The sequence below is a fragment of the Arctopsyche grandis genome, chromosome 8 (assembly GCF_051622035.1).
Source record: "Arctopsyche grandis isolate Sample6627 chromosome 8, ASM5162203v2, whole genome shotgun sequence".
NCBI classification, from domain to species: domain Eukaryota; kingdom Metazoa; phylum Arthropoda; class Insecta; order Trichoptera; family Hydropsychidae; genus Arctopsyche; species Arctopsyche grandis.
This window is the reverse complement of record NC_135362.1, coordinates 30,035,314-30,054,617: the sequence shown is the minus strand read 5'-3', so window position 1 is coordinate 30,054,617 and position 19,304 is coordinate 30,035,314. Positions and strand designations below refer to the sequence as shown.

General features: G+C 32.8%; 1 protein-coding gene and 1 long non-coding RNA gene across 2 annotated transcripts in view; both read right to left on the bottom strand.

Moving 5' to 3' along the window:
- The window catches only part of LOC143915758 (uncharacterized), a 77,585-nt gene extending 64,134 nt beyond the window's left edge, over positions 1 to 13,451 (bottom strand). Inside the window, exons 1-2 of the long non-coding RNA XR_013260929.1 lie at positions 13,379 to 13,451; positions 3,883 to 3,933 (exon numbers count right to left, since the gene is read on the bottom strand). This is a non-coding gene — a long non-coding RNA (uncharacterized LOC143915758). The remainder of the gene's footprint in view (positions 1 to 3,882; positions 3,934 to 13,378) is intronic.
- LOC143916109 (uncharacterized) overlaps positions 1 to 19,304 on the bottom strand; it is a 373,187-nt gene that overhangs the window by 172,463 nt on the left and 181,420 nt on the right. The gene's annotated exons all lie outside the window — the stretch shown is intronic.

Genomic DNA, 19,304 nt, shown 5'->3' with positions numbered 1-19,304 from the left:
ACATAACTCATTATTGTACATGCGGAAACATTTTAAAAAGTATACATAATATTACGATTTTCGTCGATCCACATACATACATACATATCTCTCCTTTATCGACAATTTATAGGAAAGCATGCATGTATGTACTTATATGTAGCATGCAAAATACGACCAAACGGATATGTATATTATACATGTCCATAGCCAATTTTATGCGTATGCAAATTCGCTGGTTTTAAGTACCCGGCTATTACTGTTTTGTAACCAACAAAACAAACAGCAATATCACACATAAATTAAGAGGAAGCTTGCTAGTAAATGGCCAATAAAATAAATTATATAATGTATGCACAAAACGAATTAATTGAAAAATAAACATGACGAAGTATGTATGTATTTCCAACAGACCATAAGGAAACTGTCCAACTTTTGCGTCTTACATATGTATGTAGTTCAATTAAACAGTGACGAGAATTCCCATACAAAATAAGCAAATAAACGTAATCACAGTGAACTTTACGTTCGAACTTACATACATGTTTTATCTCCAAATTGGCAATAGTCCTTCAAATTTGTCTCGTAACAATGCAATAGTGTCTTGTATGTAATATATTATAATATAAGACTTCCTTGAACTCTATGGTGCGTGCCACAGCTTCATGGGAGTCTGAGCTCTATTGTTTTATTTGAGTTCATTCTCACGGATCCTCCTGACCAATTATAATTTTAACCATAACAGATGTTATCGGCTTACCTAGGCAACTACAAACAAGGTGAGAAACGCACGCAAATTCCCAACACGATCTATTAACCAAGTGTTTCCCAAACATACATACAACATGCCCTCAGACATATGTATGTATGTACGTATTCCCAAATTTAAAAAAAAAATAGTAGATATATAAGCATAAATATGGCATTGTCTTAAAAGCTCTTAAGAGAGTTTTTTTTCCATACGTTTTTTAAACTGAATATTTAAAACGAACTTAAAGAAGTATGTAACGCTATATATAAGGACATATATGTATGTATATGCCCTACATAACGAGGGTAGTGAACATAGCGGTATGACAAGGGTAGTGAACATAGCGGATAGATTAAAGAGATTGAAATGGCAATGGGTGGACCACGTGGCTAGAAGAATGGACGAAAGGTGTACAAAAGAAGTGTTAGAATGGTACCCGAGAGAATGCAAAAGAGTACAAGGAAGACCGCAGGGAAGATAGGTGGACGAAATTGAGAAAATTAAACATTACCATTTAAACCATTCAATTTTAAATACAACCTCTTCTATTAAGGATCTTAGTGTAATACTTAATAATAAACTCGACTACTTTGAACATATTTCCGTCAATACTAATAAAGCATATAAAGCATCTCTTGGATTCCTACTAAACCCTTTATCGATCCTCATGTACTTAAATTCCTTTATTTTTCCCTTGCAACGTCTCATCTTATGTTTGCCTCAATTATCTGGTCACCTTTTATATATCTCATATTAATTGTATTGAAAAAGTCCAACTAAAATTAATCAAATCCTTACGCTACCATTTTCCCATCTATGTATGTACATGCATACTACTGTTCCCGATACTTTAAAACTTCTATCCTTTGACAATCTTTCTGTTAGGCGACGACTCACTGATGCTTCATTCCTTTTTAAGCTCCTAAATGGTGTCCTTGATTGTCCCGATTTACTGAGTAAGGTTGTTTTCAGGATCACAGTTAGGTGTACTAGACACGCTGCACTCTTTTCACTTAATCCTTTCAAAACCAATTCCCAAAAATATTCCTATTTACAGCGTGTTTATCGCATGTTTAACGGGGAGCTGAATGGGGTTGATCTATTCGGTATTTTCTTGCATCAATTCAGGACTGCAATCGGGAGAATTTTGATTGATTTATCCATTTCATTCTAATTCTTATAATATATGTGTGTATAATCGTCATCCAATATTATATCACTTTATGTTTAGTTATGCACTGTTCTATAATGTTATCATGTTTTGGTTTTTATTCTTTTCTTTGTCATTTGTTTGTCTCTATGTACCATTTTATGTAATTTGTAAAAATATATAATTGGGCTTAGATGCTATTTTGTTACATTTATTCTTTATTTGTATGCATGTCTACATCTATTGTCTGTTGATTTTTCAATATATATAAATATTTTTTCTGTCGCGTATGGGTTCCTATACCATTCAACCGATTGCGATGAAACTTAGAGGAGTTATTGTGTATATGTCGGTGATGGTTTCTGTGAAAAAAATCACCCAAAAACGGGAATGGAAACGGGAAACACGGGAATGAGTGGCATTGCTAAACAATAATTTCAAATGTTTTCGCGACTCCACCTGCGATGTTAGGGTAAAATAAACAAACAATTGAATAATTTCAAATGTATTCGCTGCCTGCGTTTTTCCGTAAAACTATCATTACTGTAATGACGGGAACGGAAATTGCATGCGTTATTGTGGCATTGCAACGCATGCCAGCTTCAGCTAGTAAATAAATAAAAAATTGTGGCGTGAGATAGATGAGATGAGATGAGATTGCGCAAAACAGAGACGAATGGAAGCGCGTTGGAGAGGGTTTCATTCAGCAGTGGTTGGTCAACGTCTGTATTTATTATGAGTATTTTCTATTGAAACATGTTTATTGGGATAGTTTACTAGCCACAATATTTTTTGTTTTCGTTTAAAAGGGTTAATTGGAAGTGTGCTGAATTCTAAATCGGTAAAATTGCGAGATAAAAGCTCGTATGTACTAGTATTTAGTCGTATTTACACGAATCTGAATTGAATTAATAGGGATACTCAATATAAAATAATATTAACAGTGGGAAAAAATCCCAAGTGAAAATAAGTACTTTTGACTTTTGATTTGAACTGGACGACTACTTAGAGAGATTTGAAAGCTGAAAAGTACTACAAATGAAAGATAAAATACCCGACTATAGATTCCAATATTCATTTTGAACAGGAAATTGACTTTTGAATTTTGAGACATCGACCGAATAACACCAAGATATAGAAAAATCGCTCGACTTAAAAAACACATATGTATGTATGTGTATATCTCCGAATCTCAAGCCAATCGAAATTTTTTATTACCAGATTCGTGTTCACTGGGCATAGATCTATAAGAAAAGTCATATCTCGTCTCTGAACCAAAAAAAAAAAGTTGTCATTTGTCGAACAGTGTAATTTCTTCATTGTAATTTGTCATCAAGCAGGAGCAATATATTGTTGATTTTTTTTGTATTGAATAAGACGATCGCGTACCCTTCACTTCATATCTTCCGCTTGACTACCACGAAGAGTGCGCGTATCACAGTCTGAGAAACACTATTCTAACCGAAAAGCTAAATCTCCATTTCTAGGACAAGACGCAGGCGCCGGGAAAAACCCCTCGATGGACATGTCCGTTATTTGTTTGAGCGTTAATTATCGCGCGAGAGCGAAAAGTGTGTCACAAATAAGCCCATAACGTTTTACTGCATATATGTACGTATGTACATACATATTAATAATAAAAAAAATAATAATACAAGTTCGGTGGCAATTTGAATAACGGCAAACGGTCGAAAGTCACCGGTTATCAATTATTATTAGTCCTTCGCCTTGCATATGTACAGGGTGTTATGTCGCTTTCTCCGCATTGCAACATCCTGTCGTCGAACGAATATCCGGCGTCCTTTCGACACGACACGCCTGCCGTTGTAACGAACGATCAAAACGTGTCTTCATTGTTTTGCAATAATCGGCTTTCGCGATCGAACTTTAAAAAATAAATAAATAAGCGTATGCATGCACGTTTTCGTATGAATCGCGGGCAATCTGTGCACAATTCAATCATAACGCTAGAAAAAGAAGAAAATGAGAAAATTCCACGAACCTTTCCTGCCTTGAATCGAGCTCGGCATTCGTTGTCGCTCTCGTGATAAACCTATCAACAAAAATAAAATTAATCGAAAGTAAAAAATGCATTAAGTGGCTTTTTGATCAAATAATCTTTTTACTGCATTTCAAATTTATGACATTGCTCACTTATAAACTGCAATTACATTAAATCAAACTTCAAATTCGATGACGTGAAAAAATAATTATACATATTCCTTGACGATTTTTTTTACAATACATTTTTAATAAAACAGCGAATCTCAAACTGTGGCCAAATAATGCTGCGATTATTAATATTATATATGATTTAAAAAAATTATATACGCAAATAAGAATTAAGCCGTAGGTTCGTTTTTAAAATAATTAATTACATTTTGTCAGCGAATTACAAAGTACAAGTTCAACATAAGAAAACATATTGAATGGGATAAATGCATTCTGAATCAATTTAAATATTCTTTTTACATCATATATTTTCAAAAATGCCGCCCCCAAAAAAGTGCCCACCACAACCTAAACCTAATCTGAATAAAAAAATTCGAATGCAAAGAATTTTTTCTTAATACATATATACAAATGTAAGATATGGCTGTCAGGAGACAGGCAGTAGAGTAAAATAATAATAATAAAATAATAACTGACAATAAGCCTCACCTATGCCTCTCGACAACCAACAACGACAATTTTGGGACCTCGTCCCGGATTGAGAGTGAAGGATCAAATAGATCAAAAGGAGATATAATTATGTTAATTTTAGCGGTACAAAAAAATGCAGTACAGAATCTGAATCGTTAAATTTGTTGTCCAAGATTTTAAAACGAAGCAAGCATAATAACTTCGGGGATTGACCCCGCAAGCAAGGTGATATATGAGAGATGATGATGATTTATCAGGAATATATGTAAGTAACAAAAATCCCAATCAATATCATATAACCAGAATCTACTGAAATTTGAAAGTAGAAAAATAAAATTTAAAGATAAAATCACACTTATTTTCATCGAGCTTTTCCGATGCATACATATATGTATACTTTTTTATTTTTATTTTATTTCATAGAACATGAACATTTGCCTTTACAGATCGCTCCAAAGCGACGAGTGCACTTATAAAGATACAATGCAATCAATCAATATACATAAACATTTTTTTTATTCAATGCGAACATCAACAGTGACATCTATGGAGAATTGTATTGCAGCATTTTATAATCAAATTGGCAAACCTCAAGATGCTGAATAACTTGAGATTAACAAAAGAGAGATAGGAAAGAGATGCTAATTTTACAGGAACCGTTTTAATGAAAAAAAAAGGTAAACACTGATAAGAAACGTCGACCTGGAGTCACAAACCAGCAGCGCGATTCATTGATTCGTTTTTTTATAAATAGTTTGTACCGTCTAGTAATTATTCATCGAAACAAAAGAGACACGAAAAAATCGAAAGCAAGCTGAAAAGAGGCTAGTAAAAAAGAGATCACCTATAATGGGAGGTACCATTTCCGGTCAATTTGAAAATATAAAAAAAATTTACGTCATACCGATAATAATTTCAGTAACCAATATTAAGTTTCAGTTCGATAGTACGAACGGTGTTCATAAAATCCCCAAAATACACTGACGTACAGACAGACACATACAGACACACACGTGAAAACGTGATCAATGATCGATTCTGAGTTCAAATCAGTCAAAATATGCTACAAATATCAATTGCAGTCGAGCACAAAATCTGCGACACAATACAGGCCGTTGATACCATTTCGTGGGAACAGCAATCCGGCGTCAAAACGGGTCAGAGAAAACAAATGGACTATGACTGTCATTGCTCATCCCACCATTGTTCATTATATAATGTTTTTAATTATTATTTTTGTAAAAATAATATTTTTAAATACATTTTGCCAGCACCGTAATCCCGGTATTCAGACTATTTTCAGCACCGGGATTCACGGTACCAGAAAACACCGAGATCCCGGGACTGGAAACCTTAGTGACAGTACATACATATATACACAATAAAACATCCATAAATAATTTCATTTTAAAAAATATATGCTAAAAACACGGAAAATGGCCGAATTTCCACACGCACCGATAAAAACCTATCCCACAGAATTAATCGGCGACAAACTTTGAACCCTATCGATTTGGCAACGCTTCGTTTTATACGACGATTGCGCCACCCGAAGAGGTATTATAAATGCCACCAGAGTTAAACAAAACGGTAAAACAATGTGAAAATTCCCACGGACGCCAAGTGACAGTATCAAAAGTCAAAAATGCCGTCTCGAACGTCAAATCGTTAATCACAAGGCTCTTTTCCACTACGCGGTAGACCGTCTCGCATTAACATTTTGATTTACAGGACACGTCTTCCATGACTTTCTGTAACTATTTATCGCTCGCCGGCGCCAATATATCTTTGAAATGATCGCTATCGTTATCCAAAAACACAAAAAAAAAACATACATACACACACCCAAAAGTATCCAAAAGTTCATCGACTATAGGGCAAGAGCGTGACGACACATTTCGTACTACATATAACATAATATAATATTAATAGTACCCGGAAAATAACAGTTTCGTTTTCGATGCAATGCAATCGTAAAAATTTATCGCTCGTCATAAAGAGCGCTTCGTAAATTTTACCGATCAATTAAGCATCCCCGTTTCGGAATTTAACAAGCGCATCTAAAAGGTTAATTGCGCAAAAAAACGAGTGTAAGTAGCTAATATTCTTTTACGACTCGCGTCAAAATTCAATTATCTGTTAAATCTCGACATTTTCAATTTGATCTACTGCGGTTTTGCGGCAGCAAATTACTTTTTAACATTTAAAAAATTGAAAAAGTGGGTTTTTCATCGAATCGTGTAGAGCAGGGGTTCTTAACCCTATTGCGGTTCCGGGCGCAATTGAGATTCAATTTTATTTTAAATATAATGGCACACATACAGAATAAAAAAACAATAAAATAGAAATAGAGCGAAAAAATATATATAAATATAAAAGAAAATACTTAAATTCCTATGAAAGTGAGCACAGCTTGGTAATATAATAAAAACAAAAAAAAAACATAGTAAATATAAATAAAACAATGAATCAACCACAGATTTGCTTCTTCATCTTAGCCCTAAAAGTACTAATGAAGCTAGAAAATAAATCAGGGTAATCGTGTACTAAAATTTCAAAGCTATGTAGGTGTGTAGGTTAATAATCCCAATCGTAAACGAATATCACGGTTGGTATAGATAAGTCGAGATCTGGTTTTTGATTGTATTATGTTCATGGAAAAAAAGAAATATTCGCACAAATATGTGAAACTAAAACAGGATTTAAAATTCTAAGTTTCTTTTTTTTTCAAAAAGGGAGAAATGGAACCGACTAAATGTTTTCATTTAATCCATTTAAGATCATGTCATGTTAAACATCCAAAATCCAAAGACCCGCGGGCACAGAGTTAAGAACCCCTGGTATAGAGTGTGCAGTCATCCTTTCACGTCTGAAAACGTGATCATATTGTTTAATGCAATCAATAATTTTGAAGGTGAAATAATCCAATCATTATTTTTACTCTATCTACCTATACATATACATACGTATGTATGTATGTACATATATTTATTTATACTTTAGAAAAGGTGGCATAGCCGATGGACCCAATTTTTTATATTTACCCATTCATGGATTCAATTTTGAACTTTTTTCATAAGACATACTTGCATATATGTATGTATTACAAATATTTCCAATGAAAAACACCTTTACTGCCATTCATTCGGGGAAATGTCTAAAAGACAACATTCTGCCAAGAGAACTTTCGATAGGAGATTGGAATCATTGAATTCAGTGGCGTAGTTAGGAATTTTGGACACTCAAGCAAAATTTATCCAAGGTCCCCTCACCACTGATTTTTTTTAAATATGAGATGAAATAATTGAAATTGTTTTTTGATATATATTTACATAGGAATGGTATTATAACAGTTCTACAAAAAAAATAAAAGCCTTGTAATAAATTTAACTTAGTTCACCGATTTTAAAAAATCATCTTTCTCGGTTTAAGGTTTGCAAAAATTCTTAGTCATTTTTCTTATTTTCGAAATATCGATATTTTAGAAAATTTTAATTCTACATTGAGTATACTAATGTATAATATACATACTAGTGGTTTTACCAGGCTTCGCTCGGTATTTGTAATATAAACAGCTTAAACATGGCTAATCTAATAGTAAACAATCATTTGTTTTTTTATTAAATTTATTTGAATTGAAAAAATATAATATTCAACGATATCGATATCATCTTCATAGAAACTTTAATTTATTTTCGATGCTACCACCCAAACCTTATATAGTTACAAAGTCTCTTTCGAAATTTATTAGATAAATATGGACCCCCTGATAAGCTGGACTCTCATGCTTTGCATGACTTTGCTATAAGGTATCTACGCCACTGATTTAATTCTTTTGACAGGAGAGCTATTTTGTATGTTATTGAAGCTATAAGCTTGGCTTGAAACTATTGAAAAAACCAAATACTACTCATAGATTTGACTTTCATTAAATACTAAAAAATAAATAACTAGACGCATCATGATATAAGGAGGATTTGAAATCGTTTGCAAAGTGAGAGTTAACAACAAAATACGGTTTAAATATACAAAAATTCAATGAACATTATAAATTTAAAATTTGAAACCGAAAAAATATGCATGTATTCGAATCGAAGGTGTGGCTATTTTTATCCGCCAATAAATAATCTAATTTCCACACAAATTGCCCCTGCGAAAACGAAAAGAAAAAAACGTAGCGCGAGCTAAAAACCCGATTTCGTTCAATAAATTTCGACGGAAATTTTCATACAAAAGTATTTTCAATGTAAATGCATTTTTTATTTATTTATTTATGTACACACACGCATGCACGTATGTATAGGTATTTTCGAACGCAAAATGTCACGTGGAATTCGTGATGCATCGCAGATGTTGTGCCTCGGCAGCCTCATTCCTGGTCGCGGATTAAGTCATCGGATGGATCGATTTGAATATTGAAGGCCGAGTGATTTGAATATTGAAGGTGTCACATTACCATGAATTAGTGTGGCACCACCATTGTCATTGGCGAAGAGCTGCCATAGTCGTAACATATGGAAATTAGAGTGGCTCTCGCTCTTACCGAACGTCAACAAAACTTCTTAACACTTCTTGTCGTCAACTCGAAACCCATCAAACTCACACTGAACAAATTTATTTTGAATATTTATTATGAACAAAATAAATTCGCCCATAATCAACCTTTAGAAAAAATTCTTTGAATCATACATATATATGTACATACATATTTTATTTTTACATAGATACATACATATATATCAGGACGGCTTGATAGGAAGACCCCAATGCGCCTTCTTGGACAATTAATAACAAGCAATGCAGCATTTTATTATTAAATAAATCAATGTATTTCCAGAAGCTGAAGAACACGAAATAACATTTAATTAATTAATAATTTAATAATTAATCCATTGAGACATCTGTGGATTTGAGATTTGTACATAATTTTTACAAATTGTACATACAATAAATACAGAAGATTTGTGAAAGATGATTTTTTTGCCAATTTTGAAGAGCCGTTTCAACAGTGATCAGATAAAATTGGCAAACTCTGATAAGAAACGATCGATTTGGAGTCAAATACCCCCATATCTAACCAGCAGTATAGCGGATCGAACCCACTGATTACTTGGTGCTAAACATACACGCTACCATTGAGCCGTACTGCTGGATATGTAGCTCAAGTCTTTTTAAATTAAAAAAAAAAAATTACCTAAACTTTTAAAGTGCCAAATTTTTTTCATAATAAAAGCAAATAATAATATATACATATTCATCCACATAAACATCCACATTGAGATCTATGGAGAACTTTTTGCAGCATTTTATAATCAAATTGGCGAACATCAAGATGTTGAATAACTTGAGATTAGCAAGAGATATAGGAAAGGGGATGCTAATTTTACAGGAACCGTTTCAAATGATAAGAGGTATCCATAGATTTGGAGGAATATTGGTAAATCAAGTTTTTACAAATGTTTCTCTTTATTTATTATTTCAATCGAACATATACACTCGGCTTTAAATATCACTCCAAAGCGATGAGTGTACTAAGACAGATTCAATACAATTAATACAAGCATTTTTATACAATGAGAATTCATACAAACGTGATCCACAGTGGCATCTGTGGATACATTTTGGCAGTATTTTTATTATAGTAATCGGCGAACGTCAAGACGTTGAATAACTTGAGATAAGCAAGAGAGGTTGGAGAGAAAATTCCAACTTATAGGAAACGTTTCAATGAAAATCAGAAAAACTCTGATAAGAAACGATCGACCTGGAGTCACAAACCAAGGTCTGGCCAGCAGCGAGACTCTAGTGGGACTCGAATCCGTGATCACTCTGCTCAAAAGCATAATATGCTAGCCACTAGTCCACGCCGCTGGTTAAATTAATGTTAAATATATACATTGAATAAAAATTTTGGATTTAAATTTCAAAATAAAAATCAATTGAATAATATTTTACGACATCTTAAAAAAAAACAGTAAAGTTTCCAGTAAGGATTTAATCAAAACGGATTTGACATTTTTATCGAAATTATAATATTTCTAAACACCCTACATTCCACACACACTTACCATAATTCACATACGAAGAAGATTCGTGTGGGCAATTTATTACCCGAATTGTACAATAGATCACACACATAATTCAGAATTATATTATAAATATAGTTCAATTTGTAATTTATGCCATCGACAAAATGTCACTTATCGAATTAATCAACAATTAACCTTTTGGCGAGTGTGTGGGGTCAATTCAAACGCCAACCTCACCACTTTCTAATTCCCTTCAATTTGATTTTGATTTTTGATTTTAAAATGCTTTTTATCATTACGAAATTATGTTCACAACACATCTTATATGTATTTTAATAGCTACTGATCTACTGATCATTTTCTATTTTACAATTTTAATTTAATTTTGTTAGTAATCATAGTATTATGTTTTTCTAATGTTAATACAGTACAGCATAATAGGAAAAAGAACTCAAAAACCAATTTACAATTCTTATAGATGCTCATAATACATCTAATACATAATATTAATTAAAGACTCTTTAGAGAGTCGATGACCTAAAGCAGATTGTGTTTAGGTAATCTGCGTGTTATATCTGAAGGGTATAGACATTTTGTTGTAATCACCGAGACTCTTCACAAGTGTGTTAGTATGGTTATTTGTGATTCTGTCATAAAATCTACTGGTTAGTTTGTTAGTAATTCAATTTGAAAACACTTCATTGTAATAGAATATACCGAAAAAATGTATTTTTTTATCTACATATGTATAACATGTTGACAGTTTGACTGCGAGTGAAGATTTAATACGCCGACTCTTTCGGAGTAAAACCAGATTCCTCGTTTATACGGTGATTATGTTGATTGAGAGAGACAAACAGATTGAAAAAAAAAAACAACAAGCGTTTTAATGGATCCAATCAGGACATATAAATTGAGATCACTATCTATTTGGACACGGCAGTGTCAAGTCTACGACATTTCAATGTAAATGCATGCCTCCGGACACGTGAATATGCATTTCTATCAATGTTGAACAATCGCGATGTAGTATAGATTTTTCCATTGTATTTTTTTATTTCATATAACATCATAAATTGTAATCCGACAATTATATGTAATTTAACCACATTGCCTGGTATATCGATGATTTTTAACCTTTTCCAATCCGCACAATGTGAATAAAGATTTACAAATTGTCACGACACACATTCTGTTTTAAGTTATACATTTTTACAGTCTCATCCACTTTTAAGCTCTCGTTGACCTCAAAACTCAAAGTTGTACAATGTTTGAAAATCGCTGAAAGCTCTTGTTGACCCCAAACTGTAAAATGTTACGGTAAATAAAAAAATCGATAGAGAATAGCTAAATCGAGGCAATCTACATAGTTAAGAAGAAACTGTAAGGAATAAATAGGCTGAAATATGTATGTACATCCTAATAAGTGAGATAAAAAGGGCATATTTTGTTTTATTACATATATTTTTATTTATTTTAAGTTAAAGTTTGGATACTTGTGGCACTACAGAAGTCCCTAATAAAAAATATACGCAGGAAAAAATACATTTATAGATAATCATAAAAAACTAAAGCATTATATTAATAGCAGATAATGATAAAATGCAAAGTAGGGAATGTCTTGCACTTATAGCCAGCACCAATATATAAGAACTAGCCGCAAATACAAAACATCCCCGTTAGGCCCAAATGGAAGAGAGAAGATCAAAATTCTACTCATACAATTATGAAAATAATGATGAGCGCAGGCTCCCAGACAAATAGGTTATAACCTCCGATAGCCTACGCTCACTGAGGTGGAAAATATCACATTCAGGCTCAGCAGCAATGATTTCATTGAGAAGTCGGACAGCTCTTGGAATTGCAGCCATTCGGTAAAGACCTGTGCGGGCAGGAGGTACAACCATCAAACGATGATGTCTACCACGCACATAATTACTAGGGACATAACGTCCCAACTGTTCCAGGCAAAGACGGGCATGGCATATTCCCACGTAGAAGCTGGAGAACAAAACGAATCAATGAAAAATGCTCCAAAGTTCAAGGGAATTACATACATATATGTACATACATATATACCCAAGCATGCCCAAAAGTAAAGGAGTAAGGTAGACATATGGGTACTATATAGGAAACGAAGAAATGCTTTTCCATATATATATAAAATTGAATGTCTGCTTGTCTGTTTTTCTGTCTGCTGTCTGTCTGTCTGTCTAGTATAAGCTCCTCAACCACTCAACCGATTACGATAGAACTTTCAGAATTTGTTGTATGCATGTCCGGGAAGCTTTGTGATAAAAAAAAACGGGAAAATCCTCTTAATAATAATATTCGTAATTACGATTTTACCGACGCGAAAATTTAAAGCGCCATTGTTTAGTCAAGGAAATGTGTTCGTTAGTAATCACGTCACCAGTTGGTTTGAAGAGACCTTGAAACGGGAACGGGAACGGGAATTGCAACGCATGCCGGGTTCAGTTATAATAAAATAATATCTATCAATTCGAATAAACATTACTGTAATTAAATATTTATATGCCTTTTGCATCTTTTGACGAGCGAAACTCTGTCCTTCAGCTATTATGATACTTGACTACCCTAAAGAAAAAAAATAGCATGTTAACTTTGCATAATAAAGATTCGGAATAAAACAATCTATGTATGTAGACCTCGCCGGGTAAAGCCGAACAGAATAGAAATAAACACATGAATAATATTACATGTACGTAGATACATATATAAGGAACGTCGAGAAGAAAATCACTAGATATTCAATTCAACATACATACATTAAAAATGAAATAAATTAAAATAAACAATACACACATAACTTAAATAGAGTCACCGTTTGCGGATCCGACAATTTATGAGCGTGTACAACGTATCCATTTTATCGAATGAATTAAATAAGGCGCCGCCGCCGCATAATGTTCGCATCTTTCACAGAAACGTGTCTTTTTGTTTATCACATGGCTACATACAATACATACATACACTTACACACATTCCACATACATACATACGTGTAGACATATATATATAATATTAAAGCGGATGTGGGTTTTGCCGCGAGTTTCGTGTCAAGAACAAGGTGAATTCTAGGGCGTGACCTTTCGCGGTCGATCCATATGTTAAATTGACGCATCCATCCCGTGATCTTGTCATCTGAAAAATTTATTGGGACAACTAAAATAGGTCGAAAATATATGTACGTGTGTATGTACATACATATATCTGAACCACCTCCAAAGTTGAATTATAGTGCGAGACTTTTAATCGAAGGATGAGATACCAGAAGTGATCTCCACTTGCGTAAATCTGTGTCGATAAAATATGCATGTGGAAAAAATGTGGCTTTGAAGTTTTTACTGTTTTATGTGAATTTAATTACCAATGTCACATCATTTAAATTTGTTTATTTTTGTAAAATTTTAAAAGTTGATTCATCCGAATGGTTAGTCACTGTACAAGAAATTTGTATAATATTAACAAAAACATGTATATGTATACATATGTAAATACATACATACATACACATAATTAAATAGCATTTAATAACTATGCAACAAACACCGTAATGAGATTTGGTTGAGTGATTTTTGTAACCAGCTTAAATAAATCGATTTATTGATGTTTGTGTTTATGTATTTATTTATTTATTTATATATTTGCCACAGTGACCTAACAGAATACTCTAACGCGACACTGTGACCAGACATTTAAGCATAATACAAAAACTATATGTAAGAATACAGGCATAAAAGCATAATACAAGTGCTATATATAAAAATTAGCAAGACATCTATGTACATATATATGTTATAGATAACAAACTTCTGAAATCACATTCAAATAGTGGTGAGTTCATCTCACCACTATTTGAATGTGTTTCAAATAGTGGTGAGATGAAGGGTGGGATGGTTTTTTGCCAATTTGATGGAGGAACCGCTTCAATAATGAAATCAGATAAATTGGCAAACTCTGATAGGAAACGATCGACTTGAAGTCACAAATATCCAAATCTGACCAGCAGAATTTAAGATTATACTCGGAATAAATTCTTTTCAATCGAGGTCAGATCACGGGATTGAACCCGGCGACCGCTCGGTGCTTAGTATCAATGCAACCACCGAGCCACGCTGCTGGCTAATGTTTATCGCTGCTGACAAGATATGAATCATTAGATGACCAGATCTGTCAGATTTTGCTTGCATAGACATTTAACAAGATATTTTAGATTAATCAACCAAATACATATATTATAAAGAAGCTATAGACATTCATAAGTCAGTTACATATTATTTTTTTTTTTTTATTTATTTATTTATTTATTTTTTTTATTTCATACCAGGAAGGCATTACAGGTAAACCCCAATGCGCCTTCCTGGCCAAATTACAAACAATACAGCATTTTTTATTATATACATAAGTCGCTAAATTACGAGACACTGACTTAAACTCGACAATTAACGAGACATCTATGAATTGTACATACATTTTTATTGTAATATTTACATTAATCATACTCAAATAGTGGTGACATAGTGGGTAGGAAGGATTTTTAGCCAATTTTTAATCGGGAATCGTTTCAACAATGAAATCAGAGAAAATTGGCAAACTCTGATAGGAAACGATCAACCAGGAGTCACAAATCCTGGTCTGACCAGCAGCATTACAGATATACTCAGAAAAATTCTTTTCAATCGAGGTCAGCTCAAAGGATCGAACTCGGCGCCTCTCAGTGTTAAGCAGAAGCTTAACGACCGAGCCACGCTGCTGGCTATACATTCATATTACATATCTACATAAATCTAAAAAGAAATGTTGAGACAAAATTGACACTGAAAAATCACAATTCACATCCAGATTATTTCCGCTCTAAAAGGAAGCGAGGAGACACTGGAAATAATAATCTTACCCGGGAAAACTTTTGTTATAGGTAAATACAAAAACCGGGTAAATATATACATATACATACATATGTACATATAATATATACCAATGTTTGACATGAAAAAGTTTGCTGCGTTCGAAATCAAATATGCAACTAACAACTATGAACCATTGAAACGTGTTATGTGGTCAATACTGAGTACAATTTTCACACTATCTATTTGCAAGCGAGATTGGAGAGGAAATGCCAATTTACAGGAACCGTTGCAATGAAAAATTGGCAAACTCTGATAAAAAACGATCGATCTGGAGTCACAAACCAAAGTCTGGCCAGCAGCGGGACTCTAGTAGGACTCGAACCCGTGATCACTCTGCTCGAAACTTAATATGCTAACCACCAGTCCACGCTGCTGGTTATATGTATTATACATTTGGTTTTATGTATTATATGTTTGGTTTTATGTATTATATATTCAGTTTTATGTATTATATTCAGTCGGGTTAGAATTGTTTTAAAATTCGTGAGCTTTTTTCGAATTATGCTGTACACTAACATTTAAATAAGATAATACTATAAATACTAACAAAAAAAAAATGGTAAAATAGGAAATGATCAATAGACCAAAAACTATTATAATAATAGATATAATATGTATTTTGAACATGATTTCTAAATGATAAAAAACAATAGGTTTTTGAGCTCTTTTTCCTATTATGCTGTACATTAACATTAGAATAATATAATACTATGATTACTAACAAAATTAAATTAAAATTGTAAAATAGAAAATGATCAGTAGATCAGTAGCTATTAAAATAGATATAAGATGAATTGTGAACATAATTTAGTAATAATAAAAAGCGTTTAAAAATGAAAATGAATACGACAAAAAGCATTTAAAAATCTTAAAAATATTTGATTAGGCAAATTATTCTCAACTCTATTTTAAAATAATGACCCTCTCAAACTAGATAGCTTATTTGCTTTGATTCTAAGAATGTAACATCTTTCTTACATAAGAGGTTTTAACATTAAACATTAACAGGTTTTTCATTTCTCATTTACAATGGCTATTTATGATATAATATACAACTTCCGAATTTTTATCTAACAATTTAATTTTCAATCATCCCAAGTCTTGAATTTACATACATTTATAATATCGTCAGCCAATTTCTCAATACGCGCTACATATTGTACATACATACATACATAATATGTGTAAATTTTGCAATTTACGCTATAACTTGCTACATTACAGCTCCTCTTACACTCACACTATAATTACGTTAATCAACAACAACATCATTCATTATTTAAACAAGTTAGAATACATATCACCGGCATTATAGGAGCGACGGTACTCGACAAATATCAAAGATTCAAAATGAAAACATACTCTATATGGAAATTCAGCATTTGAAATCTCATTAGCACGTGATAAAATATCATCGTTTATTCAAAATTCATTCTCGATTCGACCGAGGATATTCATCTATAATATGTACATATATAATAATAATAATGGAGAGATCGGACGACAGCGAGGAAATTTTTTGATTGATTTAAAGACCTTTTTTATGACTTTCAATAATTTCAACGTGTTCGAATTTTCGGGACAGAACCCACATATTTAAGGCTTAAAGAACGATAAATAATATATGAATAAAAAAAAAAAAAAAACGAGTCGTCCGAGATGGGTCCGTCCGTCCGTGTCTGAATTTATCGTCCACATAAAACGTTATGAAATCTCAATAATATATAATAATATAATACGTTCGGTAAAGGCGAACATAAAGTCGTAAATATTCCATAAACGCTAAATGATTCAAAAGATGCGACGTCGACACCTTTCCAATAGAGAAATTTTCGTCTGAATTATAATAATTTCGCTAAAAAATTTTCGCTGCACTCCACATGTATTATATATGTACATATTTACATGCATATTTATGACGGCCGACAAATTTTATGACGTCAAATTAGACCCTTAGCGGTGAGACTCCGTGTCGTTTAGCACTGTGGGTTGTGGACGTGAACATCCACTTATCCGTTATAAATCTTGGATTTATCCTCGACATTTCATTAACATTTTGAAAAGGTCAAGCAGATCCTACGATTACAATCGAATTTGTTCAACGCAAACCGTGTGACAAATTCTACTTTGAATCTCGATTAAAATGCACAATAAAAAATGATCTTGACAACACAACTTTTTACATCGACGACTTCTCATATGCTTAAATAAAAATCACATCCTCTTCAAATACATACATTACAATATATAATATAAAATTTTTTGAGTTTATTCAAATATTAATAAATATACCATTACAAATATTGATTTTAATATTTAAATTAATATATATATAAAAACGGATGCGATGTATGTAGGTAATTGTGGCGGACGCGTGAACAAGTACGATTAAAAAAAAAACAAAATTTTGAATACCAGGAGTATATGTTGTGCCTAGAGATATTTAATAAAATAAATAAACGCAAACGAGGCACACAACCAATCAGCGTGAAGTGGTCCACGTGGACTAAAACGTTTGGCCAATTACAGCGACGACGATTCATTCTGACCAATGGGTGCATTTTAAGCATCCACTATAAGGATTTAGCGTGACGAGCGACCGTGCTGAGGAGACGCGGGAAGTGTGTAGGAGGGACCTGAGCGACTGACATATGCTCCTGATATTGAGCGCTAAGCGAAGTCAGGCCGTGCGACGGGTGACGTCAGGGTCAGATGCGCTGCGTGGGAACATACACACATCCTCGAAGACACACACACAGGTTCATTCATCATTGCGAACGGGCGAACGGGTTAGATCAACGAGCATGTAATGCGCGCATTTAACTTTTTCTATTAATACATGCGCGCGCGTCTATAAATTAACTTACATCATATTTATATATAACATAAATATAACTTTATAGTTGAAATCAACGGGCACAACACTAGCCTTATAATATGCTAACCAGCAGCGTGGACTAGTGGTTAACATATAATGCTTTCGAGCGGAGTGGTCACGGTTCGATTCCCACTAGTAGCTGTTGGCCAGACCTCAGTTTGTGACTCCAGGTCGATCGTTTCCTTTCAGAATTTGTCAATTTTTCTGATATTAATTTAAAGGGTTTCCGTAAATTGGCATTTCCAAGCGCCTTGTGTTTCGTCAATTTCCATAATAAAAATGCTGCAAAAATTTCTCCATAGATGTCACTGTGGATGATGTTTGTATGAATTCGCATTGTACAAAAATTATTGTATTAATTGTATAGTTGTATTGTATCCGTATTAGTACACTCGTCGCGTTAGAGCGATCTGTAAAAGCGAGGGCACATGTTCGATTGCAATAAAATAAAATATATGTACGTATGTATATACATATAAAAATAAATAAATTAGTATAACATTGAAATTTTGACTATATATTTAAGTGATTAAAAAGTGTGAAAACGTATAAATAGCAGAATTTAAATGTCATACAAATAATAATATAATACAGTAATATAATATATATATAGAAGTCTACGTATTTGAATAATTTATTGTACATATTTTAAAATTGATAACAAGTAATTAAATAACGCACGTCTCAATAGATCATAAATTTCCTTTTTATTTCTTATCAACATTAGCGTCAATAAATCGAAAATTCAAGCGCATATTTTATACGAAAAGAAAATGACATTTTTTTCACTATCCGAATATAAACAATGGATGAGACGTATTTTAATTAATTTTATCTGTTGTTAAAATTTATTTATTCATTCACGTTCACACGTTTCCGCTAAACATAAATTTCCGTAAAAAAAATCTATACAATAGCTTAGAAAAATATCCATCCGTTATAT